We start from the raw sequence: 6,309 nt of genomic DNA on the forward strand, positions 1-6,309 counted from the left end.
ATCTGAGAGTGGGCATTCTGATTGTTAGCCTCTGTTATTCTGTGGTTAGGCTCGAGACTTTTTTAACTTCAAATTTAATTAAATAATTTTTATATTAAAAAATTATTGCTTTACAGAAAACACAAAAAATATGGTCATAAATGTAAAAAGATAGGAAAAAGCATATAAAAAGAGAAAAAACGTCGGGAAAACTGATCACACGATAGAAAATTCTTATGAATTGACCTTTATTTAATAAACACATTACATATAAACACAAACAAACAACAAACAAATATTTACTACATTTAGTTTAACCTAAAATGTTGACATTAATTCAATTTATTAATTTTAACAAAAAATTATTTCCAAGCAATGATACCCTTTGAATGTAAATATAGAAAATATGGATTTATTACGGCCATGGTGATTCTCATTTTGATATTAATAATATGTACTCTTGCAGCCACTCCCATAGATCAAGGATACACTCATTTGTATATTGAAACTGCAGTTAGTTTGGCATCGTGCCTTGTAATGGCTATAGTAGTAAGCTATATAGCCTATAGTCTATTTATATGCTTGCATTTCAGGTACATTTTTTATAAAGTTATTTCTTTTTCTTATATTGTGCTTTTGAAACATACTGAAATTATCTTTGTTTATTGACTACATTATTTGTACTGTTAATTGAAGTTAAACATCTCCAGAGTTAGGTACTGCTGCTTGTCGTTAAATTCTAAATACGACTAAATAGCAATTACTACTTTTAATGGGAATAAGCCACAATTTAAGTTTAAAATTAGTTTATTTTTGACGATTTTCACTTCGGAAATCGTTCTAAAAATACAAAACATTGATAAATTGAACAAATGTCTTTTTCTTGTGTTACGTGGTGAAAATTTCTTCTAATAATTTAATTTTATCTGACTCATTCATATTGACAATTCAGGCATATATTATAAATTTTGAAGTAAACGACTTTATAATGATATTGCCAATATTGCTGAGATGCGTTCGTCAAATATGTGTAATTTGTGTGCCCTAGTTTTAGTTTTATTTATTGTTATGTATAACTGCTTCAATTCTAAGATCTTAACAAAAATCTTCACTTAGTAGCCTAAGTATAAAAACACTAATTCATCATATGTAAGGGATGCCTAATGACCATCATTGTAGATTTTCATGACTTTAATTCAAAGTACTCCAAAATTTAATAATCTAAAAAATTCAGTGAAATATTTTCTTTTTGACATTTCTTCAACTTTTGCGGAAACTTAAACAAAACCATGCCTTAACTGTTTTAATGAGGTTAACTTTGTATGTAAATTATTGGCAAAATAAAATACACTTAACATAAAATGTCAAACTTCAATATAAAATTAGTTAAAACTAATTAGTTTTATTAGCGAAAACAACTGTTTGTGTAATATAAATAACTTCTAAATGCAAAAACAGGACAAAAATCAGCAAAAAATCCATCAAACTCACAGCCACAAGTAAAACCAGAAACGTCACAAATTGTATTTAAAATTTGAAAACATCCCCAAGCGTCGTTTTTGTAGCTATCTCTTTTCGATGTAGTAGAGTCTAGAGCGTTAATAAAAATAATACATTCAACACAAAAATAAGTCTTTACTTAATAACAGGTGGTAGCTGGTTTGTCTTTAGTTTCATGCGTGGAAAAAAATGACGCTAGATAAAAAGTATGTGTTTTATCTCGCCAGGTATTAATGACGCACGGATAAAGAACCATGGACTCAAGTGTAAATATATGTAAAGACAAATAGACATCAAAAATATATGTAGAATATGTCAAATTTTACCGTAGAGATAGGAACGAGTGTAACTCATAATTATTATATTTTTATGTGGAGATCATTAATCCACTTCAATGCATTTGTGGCATGGAAGACGTCAATCATGCTACCAGAGTATACTATCAGGGAGCATTACATCACAATGTGTTCAATGGTTTGGCTAGTTTCTCCGCAGTCGCATGATTGTATCTGGCTCAGTCCCCGTTTGAATAGTGAGTCGCGGTACAGCACATGGGTTGTTATAATATGGTTTATAGTCAAAATTACAAGAAGGCGTATTAGTCAACGGAATACGTCTAAACAACATTAGATATGCCGACGACGCAGTAGTTTTTGCAGATAGTCTGTACGGTTTGCAAAGAATAATGTCGCATATATCAGATATAAGTAGAGAACACGGACTTGATCTTAATACGAAGAAAACAAAGTACATGGTAGTCAGTAAGCGCGAAATATTATATACACAGCTTTTGATTAACCGACATCCAATTGACAGAGTGGACAGCTACACATACCTTGGTACCAACATTAACAGCCAATGGGATCACTCCAGTGAAATAAAACAACGCATAGGAAAAGCGAGATCGGCGTTCATAATGATGAAGTCTCTTTTCAGAAGTCACGATTTACCACTTGCTACCAAAATCTCTCTGATTAGATGCTATGTATTTTCTACGTTATTATACGGAGTAGAGGCCTGGATACTTTCCGAAGCTTCTTTAAGAAAACTCGAGGCATTCGAGATGTGGTGTTACAGACGTATTTTAAGAATTTCATGGGTGAATCGTGTGACTAATGTTGAGGTCCTACGTAGAATAGACAAGAAATTCGAGATTATTAACACCATCAAAGAGCGCAAACTAGAATATCTTGGCCATGTTATGAGGAATGAACAGATATACGGCCTGTTGCAACTCATTCTTCGGGGCAAGGTATTTGGAAAGAGAGGACCAGGGAGAAGAAGAATATCTTGGCTTTAAAACCTGAGAAAGTGGTTTAATACATCGACAACCGGACTATTCAGAACAGCAGCAAGCAAAGTTAGGATAGCCATGTTGATCGCCAACATCCGGAACGAATAGGCATCGTAAGAAGAAGATAGTAAAAATACAGTGTAGACACTCAAAACGAGTTAATTCCATACCTGGTAGGCGCTCATTGGGATTTATTGCTATTGTGGTGCTGCTACCGTTTCCCATCATTTCTTCCATTTTGAGTGGGCGCTGAAATCTTCCTCTTGTAGTTGTCTTGCCGTAAAGCGTGGGGGCGATCCAGATTTAAGCCGCATCAGTGCGATATCTAGTCCATCTATATGTATCGGTAGCTGGGGGTTTACAATTATGTTTCTATATTCCCTTAGGACACTTTTTTGTCTATGGATGTCTGGAGGTATAATATGACTCATATAACAGAAGTATAGATGCTCTTAAGACATCTGTTGATATTTCTCATGGTTTGATGTAGTTTTGTGTTGATCTTTGTTACATGCAGTATTCGGCAACTGAGCTGACGTTCTGAGAGTGGTGGCATTTGCTCTCACGACTTTCTTCATTTTGCTCTCTCATTATTTCTCATGATTGTAATGAATCCTTTTCTTAAACCAGCCTGTTCTACCGGTTGGTAAAAGTCTAGTTTTTTGGTTAAACGGTTTTTGATCACTTTCATGAATAGCTTACAGAGGTAGGTTAAAAGGAACATTGGTCCGTAGTTTTCGATGTTTATGTTGTTATCTTTTTAAAGATCATAATTACTTCATAGTAGCGCTCAAATTCAAAGGTTGGTGCCATGTCGTAAATTTCGTTTATAGCTTTCATACTTTTTTCGATATTATATGTCATGTCTTTTTTGATAAAATTGCACAGTAAGTAGCTGTTCGTTTATCAGAACGTCACTTGTGTCATAGTTTGGTAAACTTTTCTACAAAGTTATTGAAATAGCGATATTTAGTTGGATAAATTTAAACGTAGTTGCTTAACATTATCACACATATAAGCTGATATTAAGTTTACAAAGTCTTGAACAGAAATCTTTTTGCCTTGGAGCTCCTTCAGAATTAATCGTATTCGTTTTATATCCTCCCCTTCTGGAGCTTGACGTCTAAGCATCCGTTTTTGTAATACAACCCAATCAATTCTTGTTCTCGGTTCAGGACAAACACTAAAAGGGGACAATGTCCATTCTAAGCCTCTTGGGGATTTCTAGAAAGCTACTTTAGGTGGTGGCCTTACTTCAGAGTTGCACTATGCAAATGGTATTACTTCTCCGTTGAAGAATTTGTTAAACAGGATTGTTATTTTGCCTCTTCGATGATTTTTCCTTCAAACTTTATCATTTTTATCGTAATTTGGTCTTGTAATTGTCATCTTTTTTGAAGATCATAATTACTTTAGAGTTGCACTATGCAAATGTTGCACTATACTTCTTTGTACAAGCATTTATTGAACAGGATTGTTATTGCCTCTTTGACGATTTTTCGCATTAATTAACATCCTTTTTATGTTTAAAACATTCTGGCGTTCCCTTCCTCAAGTAGTTGTAGCTTCCTCCCTGGCTGTGTTAGTTGCAGCTCATGACAAAAAAAAACATGCATGGGGCTTTTGCATCGAGTTAGAATCTATGGAGAAGCTATGAGCATATTAACGTATGTACTAAAAACGGCGTAGGTAGGCGTAGCTAACTGTGATATCAATATGGCGGTCGGATCATGGCCGGACTAAATAATATTAAAACTACTATAAAAATATGACTAGTTATTCAGAAGATTTAATCATAATCTAAAAAAGTGCAATACATTTTTAATAAACTATGATTTATTTATCCCGCGGTAAACACTAAAAACACGATATATTATACATAAAGATAAATTAATACACTCAAATACTATTAATTTATTCTTTGAAGTACGGGCCATTACTTTGTTTACATATTTGTATACTAACCTGTAGAACGTTATTCCTGAAGATTTTTTATTAACATTGCTTCTGCCACTGCAACTACGTTGAGAACAAGAAACCATTATTATGCACTATCACAATATATTATTACAGTTTCTATAAAAGTATTATAAAACTAAAAATATTCGAAAAACAACAAACGTAAATAAACATATCCGATCTGTCAAAAGTGGCAAAACAATATGGCCGAAGTGAGGTCGTTTTTAGTCACGTGATGCCCTCTCCATAGATTCTAACTCGATGGGCTTTTGGCAACATTTCGTTTTTTTTTTGTAACAACTTAATACATCCTTAAACACATTATAATTTTTAGCAACAACACTGGTATTTTTTTATTCCTTGTACTATTGTCCGAATTACTGGTAATTGTTGACGTGTTAGAAGAACGTGAACCCATCATTATTACAGTGACTCTTATTAATATGGTTATGATCCTGGTATTTATGAATTTTATATCGAAATTCTATGAAGGGTGGAAAGACTGGAAAAATGAACTAAAAAAATTGGCTCTAGAAATGAAAGAGCTTCAAGATGAACAACCGCAGACGTCTGCAAATTTAAGAAGTTTTAGAATTCCTCTAACTGATAATTAAATTTATTTTATGTTAAATAATATTAAATAAATATTACATCATAAAAATTGTATTAATAGCTACATTTATTTGCTTCTATGGTATGTATAGCGTAAATAATTTAGATATATATATATATATATATATATATATATATATATATATATATATATATATATATGAAAATTACTGAGTTCTCGGGAAGAACCGCGTTGAGAATTTAAAACTCGACGTTTCGGCACCCATTTTGGAGCCATTATCAAAAGTGATACGGTTCGGTTCGAGTTCGGGGTCTCAATCTGCCTACTCCCCTCACCCCAAGACACATTATCTCTTATAAAACACTGCATGTCTAATACATATTTCACGTTCCAAAATCATTTCTATCGTCAAATCAAAGGTGCCCCAATGGGATCGCCCCTCTCTCCCGTAATAGCAGATATATACATGGAACATTTCGAAACAGTAGCCTTGTCCTCGTCAAATCTTAAACCCACCTGCTGGTTACGTTACGTTGATGACACCTTTGTCATTTGGCCCCATGGTAAAGACACATTAGATCTCTTCCTCTCCCACCTGAATGGAATACATCCCAGCATTCAATTCACGATGGAAGTTGAGTCTGAAGCGTCTTTGCCATTCCTTGATGTTCTTATTCAGAAAAATCCACCTCACAGTTTTTCCTATTCCATGTACCGGACACCCACTCATACAAACCGCTATCTCAATGCCCAGTCACATCATCACCCCGCCCAACTTAATTCAGTCATCAACACTCTTATTTCCCGTTCCATAAGACTTAGCGACAACAATCACAGGTCATCCGAAATCAATTCAATAAGACAAACACTCCTACAAAACGGCTACCACAAAACCCAAATCAATAGAAGCATTCAAAAACTTCTAAACCCCATTCCATCCAAAAAAGAAACCTTGCCGCCGGATCAACCCAAAATCTTTCTACCTTTCATTAAAGGTGTCACT

The 6,309-nt window shown here is 33.8% G+C and overlaps 1 long non-coding RNA gene across 1 annotated transcript; it reads left to right on the top strand.

Annotated features, from left to right (window-relative positions):
• The first annotated feature begins 292 nt into the window (after positions 1–292).
• Positions 293–5,393, top strand: LOC140433303 (uncharacterized). Its single transcript, XR_011949919.1, has 2 exons — positions 293–572; positions 5,067–5,393. It is a non-coding gene; the product is annotated as an uncharacterized lncRNA (long non-coding RNA).
• Positions 5,394–6,309: the final 916 nt, after the last annotated feature.

This window comes from Diabrotica undecimpunctata, chromosome 2 (genome assembly GCF_040954645.1).
Source record: "Diabrotica undecimpunctata isolate CICGRU chromosome 2, icDiaUnde3, whole genome shotgun sequence".
Classification (NCBI taxonomy): Eukaryota; Metazoa; Arthropoda; class Insecta; order Coleoptera; family Chrysomelidae; genus Diabrotica; species Diabrotica undecimpunctata.